This window comes from Falco punctatus (assembly GCF_963210335.1).
Source record: "Falco punctatus genome assembly, chromosome: 1".
Taxonomy (NCBI): domain Eukaryota; kingdom Metazoa; phylum Chordata; class Aves; order Falconiformes; family Falconidae; genus Falco; species Falco punctatus.
In genome coordinates, this window is record NC_137580.1 from 24,259,374 (window position 1) to 24,278,997 (window position 19,624).

The window sequence follows — 19,624 nt, forward strand, 5'->3', positions numbered from 1 at the left end:
CCAAGCTTGGAGAATGTTTGCTGGATTCTGCCTCTCTTTTTGAGCTGGAGCGAATGTGGAAGGTGAGCTGCTGTGAACCACTGTTTCTCCTCCTGCTTAAGGAACCTGATGGAACAGCTGGTTCTGTGGACGGACTGGAGGTAGGTCTGGGCAGCCTGGTTTGGGGCTGGATGCCGAGAGGCAAAATCATGCAGGAGGGATGCAGTGACTTCCAGTCCGCAACCCTAACGCTTCCTTTTCCCTCTGTAGCAAACTAGGTATTTCAGAGTTTTTCTTGTTGATGCAGGGCATGACCAGTGTAAGACTCTTCTCTGGTGCAAGGTCTTTTGCAGCAGGTTCTGTTACTGTAACATGGGAGAGCTTTTAGACAGTCTTAGGAGCTGGAGAGTCTCTGAAAGCAAGCTCTTGGGTTTTCCCAGGTGGGTGTGAAATCCTGTGCCTTGCAACATGGTTGAAAGAATACAGACGTCCAGTGGAAACCTGTCTATTTTTGCCATGTGTTATTGCTTGCTTAATTGGTGCTATGTCGATGATTACAGGGTGATTTCATGATTTTTTTTTTTTTTTTATCCTGTGTGTGATCTGTCTAGTCTGTGCTAGCATATTACAGTTACTTCTTGGATAACATCAGGCTTGTGGTTTGTTGTCAGTGGCAAATGCTCTTGCTGAGCCAACTTTTTGATCTATTTAAATCGTTAACATAAGTGGCATAACATCTCCCCGGAACATTGTGATAGCAAGATAAACTGTGTTTGGTGTTAGGAAAAGAAAGGTTGTATGTCTGTCTGTATCTTTCAGAAACTGTTGAATGTTTTTAGGCCTTAATCTGCAGCCATAACTACCCAGCTCTAACATGCAATTATTAATTGGGAGCGGAGCCAGCAAATACTGCACAGTTGGAACTGATATTCTGAGAACTGTGGAAAACAATGCCAGAGAGCAGAGCAGCAAAGGGAATTGGTTTGTGATAACTGCATGTACAAGAAACAATGGGAGAGAGAGGAAGACAGGGGATGTGTATAACGGGCTTTGTGTTTCCCAGAGAGACCTAGTTAGGAAGATGTGGAAGAAAAAAGTCTTTGAGTCATTCCCTTTTCCATATTGGAAAGCCTCCTAAACATGTTGTCACAAACCATCTGCATGCTGAAGATGTGCAATTTGATAAGGTATGATAGATTGTGTTATAAGTGTGACAATAACAAGGGGCATGTCTGAACACACAGCAAATATTTTCCTTCTCCTGTGGAAAATGTTTATGCATGAAAGCAGGGTTTAGCTTTTGACAGCCAAAGTAGTAGATGATGACATCAAAAGCAGATGCCTCTCGTAAAGCTGATTTCTTGTAAGTAAATGAATAGTTAGTTTGTGCAAAGTTGACGGGTGAGAGGAAAAGTGCAGGGAGTCCCTTGATACCTGTGTGAAAGTGATATGATTTGCTAGTACGAGAAGGTGAGTGACTTTGCAAAATGCAAGTCAGTGAAGAGCGAGGTCACGCAGGAAGCGGTTGATGGTTAGCTTTCAATTCAAGAAGGCCCACTAGCTGTTTGGGACCAGCAAATGCTTCTCAGTGGAGTGGGGGAACTGAAGTGCTGGGATGTATTGCTTATGCCACAGGAACGGAAAAGATGGGGCTGGCAAGCTGGGGGAGAGCTCTGGAGATCTGAGGTGGCTGCAACAGCTTCCCCGGCAAGACTGTGTCACAGGGCAATGACTGCTGCTTGCTGAGAGAACTTAGTTTGTCCTCTGCAAGAACTGCTGCCCCACACCCTGGCTTTTTCTGCTGTTATCAGCTGCATCCTCTGCCTGCTCCCATCCTCCAGCACAGATGTGACAGGGCTGGCTGGGGTCTGGCCAGGAAAGCCTGCGTTAGGATGGAGCGTGCTCTTGCCTGACACCCTGGCAGGGAAAATGGCCTGCTGTGAAATGGCAGCTTGCTGTGGGAGCGCTCAGGACTGCTTTGGGCTGCGGCACAGGTGAGAATGCAAGAAGCGTAACACTGGCTTACAGCCAACAGTATTTCTTCTTAATGTTCTTCCTCCTTTTATTCTCTTTTCCCAGCCCAAAGCATGGGAATGTAGTAATTGCATTTTGACCCAGTTTCCAAAATCACTGTAGCATAGACTTTGAAGGTGGGGGGGAACCACTTAAGAATGAAAACTAGCCATTAGCTAGTACCAGTGGGACAGGAACATCAGCAGGGTGCTAGAGGTATGCACTAACAGGCTTGCGGAACAACTGTTATCCTGCAGATTTTTAAGAAGGAAAAGAAAAAGAAGTAATTGCGTTTACATTTTTTTTTGATATTTGATCCCTGATATGTGAACCTTACAAGGCCGAGTTCAGGTTGACTTCAGATGAAGTACTCTAAGCATAGATGCTTGTGTAAAGTGCCTAGATTTTCAAAACTTGGCTGGGGATTTCATGGCAGCCTTTCTTGTGGTTATTTCTGGCACCTCTGGCTGCCAGTTGGAACATGGGGCTATAGATATGTGTGGAAGTGGAAAGGCATGGGTGTGAGCGCTTGTGTGGAGTAGGAGCCTTTTAATAGAAACAGGCTTGGTTTAAGATGGGTTTTTGAAATGCACAAAGACTTGGGGAGCAGATGTAAGTATGAAACCCAAACCAATTTCCTCATTCCGGCTATTAATACAAGGGGGTGGGGGGAAGGTCCTTTGAAGTGATTTCAAACGGCAATTAATATCTCTTGGAATCTCCCCATCAACTCAGTGAGAAGTCTTGATGTGAGAAGGAAGTTGGGATTTAGCCTTGCAAAATAAGACGGACAACAAATTGGAAAGAAAAGACCAGAAGATGTTGTCCTGAGCGATGGGAATACAGTTTCCCCCAACTTCTGCTGCATCGGTGCTCTCGCTGCCTCTGATGCCACCCTGTATCAGGAGGCTGCCCTGGCCGGGCCCAAGTGACAGTCCCTGTTCCTTTTGGGCAGGGAGTTGTAAAAATCCTCCTTGAGGAGTAACGGGAAGCAGCTGTGCACCGCCAGGAGAGGTTACTCAGATATTTCTTGGTGGTGTGTGTTTGGGGCCCCCTTTGCACGCAAGCGCTGTTCCCTTGCCTTCCTAGTTGAACCCAGCGGGTGCCTCACAGCCTAGCATTGTCCTTGCTCTCATTTCTGTGCATGTGTTTTACCCTGGCCGTGGCTGCCCCTGAGGTTTTGGGTTGCTGGTTTGTCTGTTGGATTGTGTCATGGACAATGTCCCAGAAGCGGATGCTCCGGCTGGAGAGTTGGTTTCTGCATCTGTATACTGGGACCCTCACCCTTCTGGGACTCGCCATAATATACATTAAGCGTTAATGCATTTCAGGGGGTCAAAAGGTTGAGCTAATGCTACTTCTAGGGCATACGTGGCACTTGAAATTGCACAATCAACTGAGGAATACCACCAGTGCTTAGACTTGCATTACGCTGCCCCTGCTGCAGTTGAGAGAAACAAAGGGTGTTAGTGTCCTGGGCTGCATCTTCCCACCAAAGGCAAGGCTGAAAATGAAGACAAAATCATATCCTGGAGGGCAACCTGTTGCTGCTCTGCTGCAGATAATAGCGGTGTAAGAAAATACTCTGCTTTCAGAGGAAGACCTGGTAGGTGCCTTGAGGACGTCCTCTCCCTCGGTGGGGAAAGATGGGAGCTTTGAGATGGGATGGTGAGCATGGGGGGAAAATGCAGGTGAAAAGTTCAGGACTCTCAGAGATGGAGATACTCCGTGTCTGTTTGTATTAATAAAATGGTATGTGAGATTCTCCAAGGGAAATATTTTATGCTGGTGCTGTGTAAGCATAAAATGAAAACTTGCCCTTTGACAGCACTACTATTTTCTTAAAATGCTCCACCAGAACATGCTGTCCCTTCATATCTGTCAATACTCTGTCGTGCCCCAAGTTCCATAAAGCACACAGAACAAGATGTTGTCTCAAGAAAGTTGTCTCCTGTTGTTAACATAAATGTTGAGGTGAAGCCTGAGTTTATTAGTCTTTAAGGCAGAAGATATTGTTTCTGCACGTTTTTACTTCACACAGCGCCTTAATTTCTGTTAGTCTTAAGCTGATAGGCCTTCGGTTTGTTTTGCTGACTGGAAGCTTGTAGAAGCTGAGGCCAACCACATGCTTCATCTCCTTCTTGTAGGCGGCAGCCTGGACCCTGATCTGTTCTTGCAGGTTAGTGCTTCGCCGCAAGGCTCCGCTGCCTGCCCTCACTGCTGTGGGCAGAGCACCGGGCAGCCCTTGCCTGTGCCCTTCTGCTCAGCAAATCGCCTCGTTCCATGCAGTGGAGATGGGGCTTCGCTCTGACATGGGCTGTTGGCTGCAGCCTTCTATAGGGGCTGCTGCCACAGGTAACCACCAGAGGCTTTTAAATAGGTGGTTTCAGCAACAGGACTCATGGGTGGATTTCTCCTTGGTGCCGTTCCCCTGAGCTCGCTGGTGTTGCCTTACATGAAGTGCGCAGCTCGGCTATGTTGGGAACAGTGGTTGGAATATCAGACAGAGTTGGCCAGGGAGGGGTTTCATGCCTAACAGAATCTATCCAAAGGTCTTCAGATGGAGCACGTTGCTTTTGGATGACTTCAGCTCGGGTTGCTTCTCCCTTCCTTCGTGATGAATCCCTAAGATCTGGGCTATTCCTCATCTGCCCAAGCTTGCAGAAGCTGTGGTAGAAGGCTGCTGGGCTGGGAAGAGCAGTGAAAGAGCAGCCAGCTCTCACCGGTGCGTTTTCCCTCCTAGCCTCTTGGCTTTCGATGAGCAGTCATGTTGCAGGTAGCTTTGTCTCCTGCTTTCCCTTTCCTTGTTCCTACATTCCTTAAAACTGCATTACAAGGGGTGAAGGGCTCCAACAGCAGTGCTGTCCCCTCATGAAACAACGCCATGAGAGAGGGAAGCTGCTGGCAGTGGGTTTTTGTCAGGATTTTCCCATTGCAAAAATGGTCCCCTAGCACCTGAAACCTTTTGTGGGAACGCTGCCTGCCACAGTAGCAAAGGTGTCACAGCTGCTGGGGTGCAGCCTTTTCTTGCCCAAGAGGGACAGGGCAAACCCCTTGCTACTAACTGTTCTGATTGTTTCTGTTGTGATTGTGCATAATCTCAGAGCGAAAAAGAAAGAAAGCATTTTATGTGGGGATTGTGTGGTTTTTTTGGTTGTGATTTTTTTTGTTTGTTTTTTTTTTCCTTGTTTTGGCTTGGGCAAACATATTCATCCAATTTTACTTGCACTCTGCACTTTTTCTTCCCCCCTCACCTAGGATGCTGTGCTCTTCAGACTGTCCTGAAGTGCCAGAGACCTTTTGGAGTTACATGTGCTCCTGGGGGATTGTTGTTTGCTATAAAATACTCTGTTTCTGTTGGAGCTACTAAACAAATAATTTAAAAATCATTCTGTCCTCAAAGCTTTATTTATAAGCACCAATTTCTGGCTAAGTATGACCTGCCAATGTTTGTTTTTAAATGTTTTGTTTAGGATACGTTTATATAAAAGAGTAGAGAAAGAGCAAGAGATGTGAAAATCCAAAGCAGTGAATAATCATGGTGCTGTTAAATTTTCTGAAAAGAAAAGCAAACTTTTCTGATGACCCAGGATAGGCACTGGGATAATAAACTGTGAAGCCCTCCCCAAAGGGGAAAAAAAAATCAAAACAACAAACCAGCCTTTGGTATATAGTGTTATAGACTGTGTCTGGCATAAAAATGGCCTGGAGTTTAGAAGTGAAGTGACAGAAAGGAAAATATGTTACTTTATTGCAAGTACCAGTTGCTCCTGTGTAGGCTTTTTCCCTGTATCAAGAGGGCCCCCCAAAGGGGGAAAAATAGGTGACACTTTGAGAGGTAATCGATGGGAACACTGTTGTTTACTGGGAATAAAGAGTCAGTGTTATTACAACAGGAAAATGGTTAAAGGCAAAGAGCTGAGATGAAGAAGAAGAAACATTCAGATGAATATCTGTTGTTTAAATTGGCTAAGTAAAGGAAAAAACAATGTTCCAAGAACAATAACCTAAACAGTACTGGAAATCAATTAATGATTAATTGCCTGGAGCTAAGCAATAGAGATCTCCATGGACTTTACTGTGTAGTTTCCTGTTGTGATAGTTTTATAGCTCCCCCCCCCCCCCCATATCTATCACAAGACATCACCTGAGAAGGGACACTCAGATGTATGTATGGTTGGATTAGGTAGAGAAGTTGGTAATTTATCAATACAATAATTGTGTTACTGTTGCTGCCTTTAGAATAAGAGGGAGCCACCTCTATCTTGACTTTGTGGCTGTTGTAATGACAAACGTGTTTATCGAAGGCATTTCCTATAAATATTCAGTTTGTGGCTTATACCATCAAAAAAGTTTTCTTTTGTTTCTTCAGACTCAGCCATAAGCAAAGCCTTTCGGATCCTGCGGCGGCATTCTGGATGCGCTCGCCTTGTGAGAGCATTCCGCGGCAGGAGGCGTTGTGCAGGGAAGTTGCTGTCTTGCTGTGGCACGCTGTGTTCTGGATTTCCTGCTGCTGCCATTTGGCATCTCTAAAACCCCGTGGAGGTGTTGCAGAATGTTCCATCTTGATGGAGGCTTTTGTATATAGGGCATCTTTTGAAGAAGACTGTACTATCTGCTCTTGGATGTTACCAGCCGGAAAGCTGCTAGGTTTGAATCTCTTAGCGAAGCCTAGAGCTCTGTCCCTTGGGAATAACTGCATTGGAAAGAAAGTTCCATTTCAGGATCACCTTACTGTGTTCCACCTTTCAGGGGCTTGGCACTCCGGCACAGTTATGTATCCAGCTGATATTTTTATGCATCAGGAAAAGATGTAGTCTTGAATTAAGAGGGTCACAGTGACCTGCCGTTCAATCTGCTCTTTCCTGCAGGATACTCAGTGCTCGAGACCAGATGCTATCAGTGTATGAGAGGCAAGGATTCAGTTCTAGAGAAGCAGGCAGAGTTTGTTTTCCTGATGTAGGTAGCCTCCTAACATTAATGCCTGTCACCCTCAGCTTGTTGGAAGGTGCCTTCCACCAGCGGGTAAGAAGGCTTACTGAGGGGGCTGCTGGTTTTTGACAGCAGGCTGTGGTTTTTGTCTGTTAGTCATGTTGGTGGACTTGGCCTCACACTGAGAGTGGGTGGTAAGATTTCTTCGTGTCCTTCCAGTAGGCAATAAAATGTCAGAAGCTTTCCTGAGCTGGTGCACAGTGAGAAGGATTGTGGTAAAGACGAGGGTTAATGCTTTGTGAGCGTTTCGTGCTCAGAAGAATCGCTCTGGACCACAGTACAGGTGCTGTACGAAAGGACTGGAGGACATGTTGGCCCGTGCCTCTAAGCTTTCATGTTTTTTGACCCAGGGTGCTGATAACTGAGGAATGAGGAAAAGAAACTAATTTAAATGACAGCTAGGGGAGAAACTGGGAGGAGAATAAATCCTCCTGATGTAAACACCACTGCCCTCATTAGCAGCCCCCTATATCTGTCATAGAGCAGACAAGCACTTCCAGTTGTGACCCATTTAGGTACAGTTAGCCTTGTGCTACAGGGGGTTGCCTTTAGCCCTCTGATTTCCCTCCCGTCCTGAGATGTGAAAACAATCCATGTCCCTTCTGACCTGCTTTCTGCATGAGCTTGCGCTGAAGCAGGGAAGAGGCGATGTGTTTGAAGGCATACAAGTGCTTCAGTCAGCTGGGCTGCTCCGTTCTTCTTTGGCCTTCTCCTCCTTCACTCGTTCTAGAGGGGGTGAGTATTTGTTGTTTCAGTATCCCAACAGTTGTAGGTGGCGGAAGCGTGTGTTTCGGCATCCTATGCTCTGGTGGTTATTGTGGGTGTATAAGCAAACACACTTTCTTTATTTTAACAAAGCCCTGTGTTTCTGGCTCTTTGACCAAAGGCTGGTTTGGCTTTACGCCCTCTAGCACTGGGCAGGACACAACTTCAGGCGTATGAAATCAGCTTTCTGCACTGCTCCCCGAGGCCCTCGAGCCGTCCTGCAGAAAGCCCAGCTTGCTTGCTGCAAAGGGGACACCAGCCACTTACCCTTCTCAGGGTGGGGGGCTGAAGCTGGGGTTTGTGCTGGCCCCGCTCTCCCCATGAGAAGCGGGCTTGCTGATGGGACAGGTTCCCAGCATGGGCCCGACTGGCACCACAGCCTGGGGCTGGCTCCCTGCTGGTGCTGCTGCTGCCCTGGCACCCTGACAGCTCAGGGGCTCTGTGCAGCCCTGCTGTTACTGGATGTGATGGGCACAGTGGGGTGGTGCGTGGGGGAGTTGCTCGTGCTGGAGATATAAGGCATGTTTTTGCGAGGAAATACGAGCGTTTTAGAAAATGCAGTCCTGGAGGTAGTAGTTGGTAAGAGACCTGCAGGTCTCGCTTACAGGTCTGTACAAAGCACAACCTTGCGCTGCTTCCCAGACGAGCAGAATACAACACTTATATTCATACATTCTGATCTCCAAGTGTTTAACCTTCCAACTTTAACTAGGGATCTACTGAAAAAGCTGTTGAGACAAATACACTGTGCTACCAGCAGCTGTCAGAAGTGCTGGAAGGTCCCAGAAGCAATTGACCCAGACGGTGAAATCCCCATAGCTCTCTTCTTTCGATGTGAGTGAATAGACCATTGTGGCCTATACGGCTATCAAAGTGATTCAGGATTGCTCATTGCTCTCAAGCAGATGTGATGTATTATTAATGATAAGCACATCAAGCACACATGGCAAAAAAAACCCCACCACCCCTTAAGGCTCCAGCTTCAATTTTGTCTTACCTTGGCTGGAAGGTTTTCAGCACCTCCTGTTTCTGCCTCCTTCCAAAAATGAAAGTATAAGCCAGTGCACGGGAAGTCAGTGGGAATTTGGCAATTTTCTTCTTAGAGCCCCGTGTGTGGTTTTGCAGCAGGTGAGCAGACAGGAGGCTGAAACAGGACTCTTGTGGAGTTTAAAAAGTCAGCTCCCCATGGAATACTGTTTTCACAGCTAACTGAGGCAGAACTATTAGAAAATGCAGGACCTGCTAATCAAGTTTCAAAAGCCAACCGGTTTATTTACATTAGACCTTGAATAGCCAGCTATCAGGTAATGCTTTGCTGAGACACGGGGTTGTATCTAGATTTCCTGGGAAGCGGAGGGAAAGGACGGGTGAGTCCTGATTCTTGGTGACCTGAACACAAGTAGGGAATACAAATATGAGAGCTACAAAATTGGTTCTTGTGGTTGCCCTTAGAAATCAGTGCTGTGGGCTAATTCAGCTGTAAGACTAAGGAATGCAATGCAGGATTTTGTTGAGTTCAACAGCTAGAATGAACTGCATACCTGTATCTTTATAAAAGAAACCTAAAACACCCCGAAACCTCAAGGTCCTTTGGAAGAGCCATGATCCAGGATTGAGTCCCGAAAATAGGCGTGATTGATTTTGTGGATGTGAAGAGGATTACTTGCAGGCACAAGTGTGTTCAGGGTTGAGCCTGCTTTTGTAAATGATGACTTAGCACTGAGGGTTTGTCAACAAAGGGGAAGCTGCAGCAAGCCTCTTAGATAAGTACAACTGCAGTCTCTCTGCACCTAGTTCTTTCTATTGAAACAGTTTGATCCTCTGAAACTTCCTGACTTAGTCTGAATTACTCCTGACTTAATCCAATGCAAATAATTTATCGCTCGGTAGCCTGCACAAAACCCTGGAAATGCAGAAGCTGCCAGTTTTCATCTACTTCAGCATCTGACTGACAACGCTGTGGTCAGCATGAGCGGCTTCTGAAGAATCTACCAGAAAAGCTGTGAGATGTATTTATGGAATAGCCTGCCCACAGGGAAAGTTTTACCCTACCGATTCCACTGAGCATGTGCGTTTCTGTATCCTCTAATTTTTACCATTATCTCTTTGGCGGTTCTCACAACCCATAGACGAGTTAAATGCTGTCATTGACAACGATACCTGATGCGACCCCACAGGCAAATTATGCGCTGGACGAGAAGGCAGAAAAATGATTTCTGTGTAGCAGAGGATGTTCAGCGGAAGGTGGCATCCTGTTCCGTGCCGTTGTGGAGGCAGGCTTCTATGGCCTTGGTCGTGAGTGGGAGGTTGGCTTCAGCAGAGGCTGGTGGCACACCTCATCACCAAGCCTCTGCGTGCAGGGCTGAAGCCAGCCGGCTGGGAAGGCAGATTTAAACAGCTGGCCAAAGACTTCCCAAACAAAAGTGTTTCTTTGTTGCCTGTTCCGTGAATGGAAAATTAGCGGGTTTTAGTCCTGAGTGATGAGCTTATCTCTGCTTATGAAATCAGACAGCAGAAATATTGGAAATGTCTGGGTAATTTTTAAGAGGGAATATGCGGGCCAAAGATGTATAAGTAATGCCAAAAGGTATGTGCATACATTATGTCGGACAAGTCAGCTCTAGATGATGGGTTTTTATTTTGTCAATCACAATGACAGGCAGGATTATTGGGTCCCTTACCTGGGCATTTCTCTGTATGCAGAATGTACTCATTTTCAAACTTGGCCAAGATAATTGTCTTGGCTTTTTATTTAAGGGCTCCTGGAAAGTTTTGATAGGGTTTTAGATCATTGAATGTTGTGATGGTGTATTTAAAGACTGACTTAAAATCATCCATCCTAATGTCAAAACATTTTTTAGCCATAAAATTAAATGCACAGGTTGAAAGTGGCAGTATTTTAAGTTTGTGAATTGTAAGGAGGTGGAATTGGTATGGGAGTTATTTAGATTTGTTGCTAAAATAGCAAGTTAAGAGTCAGCTGCTGAGAACCATCCAAGAAGTGCTTTCACTGAGGGAGCTAAACACTTGGGGGGGGTAACCTATAACCCCCCATAGCTGTGTATGCAGCAAGATGCAACAGCAATCCTCTGAATTAGCTCATGTGCCTTTTCTTGCTAATGTGCCTTTTCTTCAGAAGCTTCTCAGTTCATTTATAAATGGAAGAGAAGTTGGAGGTACAAAATAACTGGGATACCATCAGGGAGTTAAAGCATGAAGAGTCATCCTTCATTCCAAGCAGCTGGAAGAGAGGAAGATGTATACGTACAGTTGTTTATGTTTAGAGTTGAACATACAAAGCTGCTCAATTGATTAAGTGCTTTGCTTTTGTTAATATGGGGACTGTCATTAGTTCAAATGAAACATAGCTTTAAGTGATGAAAGTCACGGCTATGCTGTCAGTCACCCACTGGCTGTTTAAGAACAGGTACTTATGGAATCTGATTTATGAAAAGGGGGCAAAGGAGCCCAAGCCATGACCTGTTCATTCACGTGCAGACCATCAGTCTGGGATCTTTCAGGAAAACATTAAAATGGGGGCGAAGGCTCAGTGGCTTAAAGGCAGTTTTCAGGGGCTGGGGAAAGTGCAGAGGTGACAGCAGCAGAAGGGAGAGGAGGAGTCCAGGCAGGAGGTGACTTCTGTGGTGCTCTCATTCCAGCCTGCAAGCGCTGCGGTTTCTGTTGCTGCTGCTTTTTTGCCTGTCCAATGGATTGCATATTATTCCCTAATACTGAATTTGGATGGGTGACAAACAGTGGAGCTTGGTAGTTGAGGAGTAGCTGAAGAGGCAGTGCCTGTGTGGTAATGGTAAAACCTTGCTGGAGAAGTGGAGTTTCCCCCTTCCAGAGCTACAGGAGGCTCCTTTGTGCCCCCAAGCCTCCAGCTCTGCTCCGCTGATGGATTGCTCTTCTGCCTTGTCACTTGTGAGCCTTTTGCAGAGCAGAGCCCCCTTGTTTAAAAACATTTTACAGACCTCGTCACCTTGGCCTGGACAGGAAAGCCGAGCACAAGAGCTGCAGCTTTTACTGAACTAGATGCAGGTTATTGGGATTAGTGCTCTATTCCAACACCAGTCTGGAAAGAACTTGGAATTCCAAGGGCAGTTAGTGTAAATGGAAGCGTGTACAGGACAGAGGGGGGAGTGAAACTACACCTGTGGGCAGCAAAGGTGGGTTGGTGGTTGGTGAGCCCTGCCACACTGGAAGCCAAGGAAGAGCACTACATACAATGATACTTCCTTGCAAAATTATAATGAATGGACCAAATGATGTTTTATATGGGGTCCCCTCCCTTTTTTTTTTTTAATTTTTTTTTTTTTCTCTGTAGAGGCAGGATGGTAGCCGGGCTGCTGTCAGGGGTCGGGTTCTGGCTGGGGCAGTGTGCTGCTCTGCCTGGAGCCTGCCCGGGGCTGCGGTGGGCCGCTGCTTCTACTTCTCCGGGCTGCCATCCACCCCCCCCTGACCACAGGTGGCTGGCATCCCTCCCGGGGGGCATACGACGGCACACACACTCCGTGGGGGTGGCCGACATCCCTCCCCGAGGGGAAATGACACGCTCCAGGGACGGCTGGCATCCCATCCCTCCCGGCGGGGGACACGGACACGCTCCGTGGGGGCGGCCGGCATCCCTCCCCGGGGGGGACACGCTCCATGGGGCGGCAGCGCCGAGGCTGCGGGGCGGGGAGGGGTGGCTGGAGTGGGGTGGCTAAAACAAGGGAAGAACTAAGCGGGGGGAAGCGCCGGGGCCCAGCGGGCAGGGCCGCCTCTGCTCCCCCGCCCGGCGCCGGGGCGGCCCGGCCGGGCCCCGAGCCCCGAGCACCTGCCCGGGCGGGCAGAGCGGGCCGCGGCGCGCAGCCCCGCAGGCTCCTCCTCCGGGCTCCCCGCCCCGGGGCCCCGTGACGCCGAGCGGCGGCCACACGGCCGGGGAGGGGATGGGACGGGATGGGAGCGGGCGAGGGGACGGCCGAGCGCTGCGGCCGGCTTTAAATGCGGGCCGGGGCGGGCGCCGCCAGCACAGCCGCTCCGCCTCGCCGCTCGGGCCTGCCGCGGGCGCTGCGCTCCCGGCGCCCACCGCCGCCCTCAGCCCGGGCCCCGCGGGCGGCCGTCGGCCCCGCACCGACAGCCCGGCGGCGGGCAGCCGTGCCGCCATGCCCCGCGCCGCGCGCTGAAGCCGCCCCCCCGCCGCCGCCCGCTCCCCGCGGCCGCCCCGCCCGCCGCCAAGCTGGAGGAGCGCCGCAAGCCCGAGCCCCGGAGGTGAGCGGGGCACTGGCGGGGGGGGGGGGGGGGGCGGGGGGGGCCGCGCACCTGCCCGGCTGCGGGGGGGCTGTCCGCTCCGCACCGCTCCGCACCGCTCCGCACCGCCGCAGGGCACCGGGGGCTCTCCCGGCACCGGGGACTCTCCGCGCCGCGGAGGTCTGGGGGCTTTCCCGGCACCGGCGTCTCTCCCCGCCGCCGGGGGTACCCGGGGGTCTCTCCCTGCCGCGGGGCGCCGGGAGCTTCCCCGGCACCGGGGTCTCTCCCTGCTGCGGGGGCACCGCGGGTTCTCCGCCTTCCTGCCGGTTTTGCCCCGCCGGCCGCGCTCCGGCGTTCCCCGCTTGGTGCCAACTTTAACGGTGCCGAAAAACTTTCCTTGGATGGTTCGAGTCCGATGCTCGGTAGCCACCGGCGGCGGCCGGTTCCAGGGAAATCCTGTTTCCTCCCGAGTCCCTTCACGTTCTGCCCGGTACCGGCCGTACGGGATATCCCCTCGCCCGGACCAGCTCCGTGCCGCGGGCGAGTTGCCCGCCGGGCACGGCGGCTGGCTGGAGCGGGGCACGGACACCAGCCTTCAAGCAGCCTTTTGTCCCTACCTCGCGCTGGCTTGGTTTTCTGCCTGAGTTTTGAGGGATTTCTCCTTTGGTAGCAGCGCATCCCCTCCGCGCGCTCGGGAGAGCCGGTGGCCTCGCGTGCCCCCGCAGCCCCGCGGCGTGGGCACGGTGCCATGGGCCATCGTCCCGCAGAGCTGCCCCCCTAAGTAGGGTGAGGTGTGTAAATCGCCACAAAGTTTGGGCCCTGGGGCCCATCCCAAGAGCAGCAGCTCCGATGGAGAACGCTCTGCGGACTGGGGACACTTGCTTTTTTTTGGTTTTGTTTTTTTTTTTTTTTTGTTTTGTTTTGGGGAGGTGCGGTTTACTGTGCATCGAGCGCGACTTTGAGCTCAGGCTGCTAGCTGCTGGGTGCCTTTGTCGTTCTGGTTATTCCTGAAACGTACGTATTTTCCATTAAAAAAAAAAATATTTTTGGCTAGCTGGTCTTAAGGTACGCAGAGTCGCATATTGTGTGTGGGAATAGAATTTTCTACTTAGGAATTGCTGATGTGATAGTCTGCGGGAATATGCCTGGTTCTTATTTTGGTTGATAACCAAAAGGAAATTGTCTGTGTGTTAAAAGCAGGGTACAGAGACACTCCTGCCCCCCCCAACCAACCCCCCAGCCCCGTAAGGCTCCCAAACCCCGGGCGACCCTTTCACAACAACTTTTAATTTTGTCATAATACTTTCCCATCATATGCAGAGTGATTAATTGGGTTGTTTTCTCCCGCAAGTATGCGTGCTCCTGCTCACACGCTGGCGTGTGTGTGAACTGGTTGGTGTGTGCCCCCCCCTCCTGCCCGCTGCAGAGCGCCGAAGCCAGCGCTGAAAGCCCTTTCCTGGTGACTCCTGTCATGCCAGGAGGTCACAGTGTTCAGTTTTGCAAGGCTTTATTTCAGCCACTGGTTTTATTTCTCAGTAACTTCACCTGCCTGAGTGCCAGTGTGATCTGAAGGGCCAGTGCTGGGACAATCTCCAGCGATGCTTTTTCTGTGATTACTCTCCCCCCCCCCCCATTAGATGCAAATGTGAAATAAGCCTATATTTTTAAGTTTAAAAAAAATCCACGCCAAACATCACGGGAAGGATTTGCTTGTAACTCATCCCTTATTTCTGCCGAGTGTGAACTTCATGGGTGTAAAAGCGGTGGCTGGGCTTGAAGGAAGAGGCTACTGTGAGCTGCGTTTCCAAGACTTTTAAGGGGCTGGCAACTGTGGAGGAGTGGCCGATAACCTGGGAGGAACTGGCAGCGTGGCGTGTTGCTGCTGTCCAGAGTTGAAAGTGGGGTGAGAAGGAATTACGGGCTCATTTTTTTCTTTTTATTCTTTTTTTTCCCCCGAGGGGAGGAGGGATGAAGTTGTCATTGTGTGCACAGGGCATTCCTAGCAAGTTTAACACCCTGTAGACATCCATTCAGCTCCCAGTGAGGTCTGCAGCTCGTAACTGTGAAGATTTTTCCTTTAAGCTTCCATGTTAGGATTTGAAATCTTGAAACTTTTCCGCAGCCAGAAAACACCTTTGTGTACCGGCGTTGTATCATGGCATTCCTTGCAGTGGGTTTGTGAAAGGAGGTTTGTGGAGGAGCTTTCAAAACGTGCTTTCACAGTCCTGCAGTGGGTGTAGGGCAAATGCTTCGGTTACTGATGTCTTATGCTGATAAGAAAAGGTTGAATTCATCCACAAAATGCAGTTCAGAGAAAATCGTCCTTGTGAGAAGGGAAAATCCGTAACTCCTATTGTTTTCTCATCTCCCTACTTATCAGAGAGGGCGCCTTGCTCACGTATACGAGAGTTCTTCCAGCAGCAATGCAGAAGCCGTTTGTGTTTCTGTCTGAAGGATTTTTAACTGCACTGCCACCTTGAAGACCCATAGTAGATAACAAGCTGGAAGGTGTTTTGGGCAAGGTTGTGAATGAAAATTGCTGGGCGAGAGAGCAAAGAGAAAAACTAGGTTTATTTTTTCTGCCAATAAGTCTGCAAACAGCTGTTTCCAGGTTGCAGTTCTTAAGAGTTGGAGATTCTGTCCCGCCGGAGAGAAGCGGTTGCAAAGGCAAGGTGTTGCCTTGGCTGAGCAAAGATACACGGGGTGGAATAGCTGCTGCGGGAGGGTGGATGTGTGAAAACACTTATTCCCCTGGGTACAGAAAGGGATGCTACTATGTGCCTACGTGCTCGTTTGTTAGCATGGATTTGGTAGCCTTTGGATTTTTATTTTTTCATTTTTAAAATTTGATGACGCTGTTATACGTGTCGCTCTCAAAAATAGCAGAGCTTTTACTGGTTTGCCCTCGGATTCCTTCTTCTGGGTTGGGAGCACCAGAGGACTTAAGGATGCCTTGTTGCGAACAGCGTTGGCAGTGTTCTGACTCTGGTGCTGTGGCATCGGGTTGTTTCCTCTGTGGTGCTGGTAAAAATGACTTCACTGCCTTAGTGAGATAGCATCCTTGTCAGGCGCCAGCGACCTGCCTTTCATACACTTTGTGCATTAGGTTTAGAATTTGAACTCTTGCTTTGAGCAAATTAAAAGCATTCTGATAACTACCGTCAGGTTTTCTCGTTCGAAGTCAATTAGATGCTTCCAGCTTCAAATGCATTTAGAAGACTCAAAAGGGAGTGCTCTTTCAAAAGCCAGTAATAGCAGTTTACAGTTAATATTGATAAAGGAGCACGTCTGTGTCATCGTGCTACTTGGGGTGGAAGGAAAGCTTCTCTTTTGTGCTCCCTCTAAAGAACAGAACTTAAATGGGGAGGCAGAGGTCTCGCTCTGAACTATCTTTCACTGTGTGGCTTGAAATGAAAATTCAGCAGTAAAATTACCAAGGGTGCAGCGGAGTCCTGCAGCCGTTCAAAGCAGTGCTTCTGCCCCCCTGCCCTTGCACTTGGAGTTGCCATAGCATCTCCTTTCTACCCGAGTTTGCTCAGGATTGTGTGCAGTTTTGAGGCAGGAATGCTTTTTATTGCTGTTGGACAGCGTTGAAGACAATGACGGCACCCAAACAGCCTGTGGCATAACTAAAAAGCTACAGAACTTTAAAAATAATCAGTTAAATCTTGCCGTAGCCTGCCGGGGTGCTTGCTCTCAGGTAGACCTCTGCCATCGTCCCTCTAGACCTTGGTGGCACCCTTATCGAATAGTGGCTTCCTGGAGTCGCCATAGTCTTTCAGGTAAAAACTTGCAGGGAGAATGAGCTCAAAGATGCTGTGATGTGGAGTTAACTGTTAAGCTGTGGAAACGAGTGTGTGATACTCGTTATGATGAGATATCCCCTATGGAATAATGCACTTAGTGCGGGACTGCGTGCTAGCTGTGCAGGCTGTCCTTCGTGCCGGGTGTTTCTAAACAGAGTGGCTGCATCATGTCCTGCCGAGCCGGGATGCCCCACGGTGTCGTTTGTCCTCTTGTTTTTCAGTTGCCTAATTACATTAATTGAAGAGGTAGAAGTGTCTTTGAGTTACTCTCCTGCAATTACTGGTTTTTCACATAAGGAACTTCTGAAGTTGCCACAGGGGCTGTCAGTGGGAACAACGCGCGTGAATTTTATGGGAGGAATAGCAGAAAAATGAGAGAAACCTACATCTTGGTCCTTGGCATTGTTTGGTTTGGAATTGTGGCTTTCTGTCCAAATTTACAGCCGTGAAAATAAAAGGGGAGCAGGACTCATAGCATACGATGGTCAGCTGTGATCCATGCTGCTTGGGTATGACCAATCCTTCCGAGCACGTCAGAGCACATTGCAAATGGCCCTATTTTTAACAGATTTTTCTCACCAGAAAAATCAGGAGAGATGATTTGACATCACCAAAATCGGAATCCTTGTAATTTGCAGCTCAAATGAACTTTCAACATCCAAATTCCAGGAACGGGTGCTGTTAGTGCTAATTCTGCTGCAAAAGTAAAACAAAGACTGAAGGAGCATTTTTATTTTTAAATGTGTGTGTATAATATGTATATGTGTGTGTGTGTGTGTAGAGAGAGGGGATGTGGCTAATCTATGTATTTACTACTGCTAAGGAGACCCTAAAAGGAGGGGAGGAATCTTCCAAGTCACAGCGTTTCGAACCTGAGCTTTATTCTATAACTGCATTTATAGGGGAACAGGGTCATTCTGTTCTGCTACTATATAGTGCCTGCTTGCTAAATACTGTGTAGTAAATCTGACTCAAAATAAGCCTTAATTGTCCTTCCGTAAGCACTGATCAGTTTTTCAAGACTCACTTTAAGATGCAAGATGTATGGAACTATTTGCTGGTGGGAATTGTTTGAAATACTTCTTTTAAGACTGAGGACTACTAAAGTCACTTTATTCTGTTATTAATGATAATTATAACAAGTGCTTCGTTCAATTCTAATGTTACCGTAATAAATGAAAATATTTAAAAATATTCTGAAATGCAAAATGTTGGCTCGATGAAAGCTATAATTTTCTTTGCCTTCTAAACAAATTATTCCTGCAAAGTAAGGTCCGTGGTGACTATTTTGGCTGGGTTTCAGAGGAGAAAAGCTTGGATCCAGCCAGAGACTGTGAAACAAATTGCATTTCTGTATAAATTGGAGCAGGTTTGCCTATGTTGCTCCTTTTTAGACCCATTTCAAGGACTGCTTTTTCAGCTTACTCAGTTATTATTTTCATTTCCTTTAGCTACAGATTTCTTTGCTACGTTTTTTTTTTTTTTAATGAGGGTGGTTTTGAACTTTGGGTTTTTGATCTGTTTGAGTGTTCCTACTGCTAAATCTGGAACTCGGATGTTTCCATCATCTGCCTGACTATGGACACAAAATAATTGTGGGTAGAAACCTGGGCTTAGAGCTATGGGGGCAGTGGTGGGAATGGTACCTCTTTTGATAATCTGTGCAAGGTGGCTGCTGCTGCTCTGTGGAACTGATGAAACAGCCCCAAATGTTATGGGATTGTTCCCTGGTGGAGATTTAATTGTGTTACAGATTTTTGGCTTTTCACTTAAAGTTCATTCCTGTGGTATAGCCTTATCTTTTTCTGCTACTGTTTTCTGAGCAAAACACGCAGACTTTTTGATTTTGATGACTCTGCAGATGTGTAGCCTTAAGTCAAAGACAGCGACTGGAGTCATGCATGTCAAGTAATTATCTTGGACAAAACATGGCAAGTTTTAATGATTTTTTACGGTAGGTGTGGAGTCAGAACTTGCCTATCTTTTTCACTCGTGTGTGCAGCTTGAAGATTATTTTTGCCTTAAGACTTTTTTTCAAGTTTTTACTTCACCTCTTGGAGGTTTACTGATCTGGGTCTCTAATTTCAACTCTTAACCTTGAACAGAAGATTGCAAGAGAGAACTGCTTTTCTTGTACCTGTGACTATGTAACACTTCAGCCCTTATTCGTAAGCATAAAGGTCTTTCTCCAAGGTTGCGAAGTATGAGAAGACCCTGTGTTTAGAATGAGATTGGGAAACAGTTGCTCAGTAACTCAAGGAAAAGTAGCGTTTGAGGGTATTAAACCTGCTTTACTGCGCTGGCACGGGATGGAAGCGTGTTTCTCATTTACGGGAACTGCGCGTGTGTGTTTAGGTGTCACCGTTGGCAAATTTGGTGTCATGAAACGGATTTTACCCAAAATCTTGTGAAATTTCAATAGTCTGATATCACTTCCATGCCTGACAGTTTGTGCATTCAGCAGGCAAACAGCACAGCTAAAGAACAGCAGCTTGGTTCAACAGACCAGCCTGTGTGTCCTTCTAGGCAGAAACAATAACGGCAATGAGAAAATAGATGGGTACTTTGTTCTCTTATGTCCCCAACGAAGCTTCGTTCCAAAGCCTTAATGGCACAATACAGCCTGTACTGCCCTGGGGGTAGTTCCACGTAAATTGTTTTAACATCTCATGATCTGTTCGGCTGGGTTTGTGAGTAATAACGAGGTGTGGAGGAGCATCGTCCCGGGCACAGTGTGAACGTGGTCTACGGCAGCGGTGCTGGCTGCCTTTGTAACGCTGCTGAGGGGTAAGCTCACGAAAGGCATGGAGGTGGATGGGGTTTCAGTGTAGTCAGCA

The 19,624-nt window shown here is 48.2% G+C and overlaps 1 protein-coding gene across 6 annotated transcripts in view; it reads left to right on the forward strand.

The window, feature by feature from the left end:
* SLC4A4 (solute carrier family 4 member 4) overlaps window positions 1-19,624 on the forward strand; it is a 239,997-nt gene that overhangs the window by 36,029 nt on the left and 184,344 nt on the right. The window contains exon 1 of one of the 6 annotated variants that reach the window (XM_080408338.1): window positions 5-13,002. The exons of the other annotated variants lie outside the window; for them this stretch is intronic. The gene's annotated coding sequence lies outside the window, so the exon portion shown is untranslated. Of the gene's footprint in view, window positions 1-4; window positions 13,003-19,624 lie in introns of those variants that run through there. 6 annotated transcript variants of the gene reach the window in all.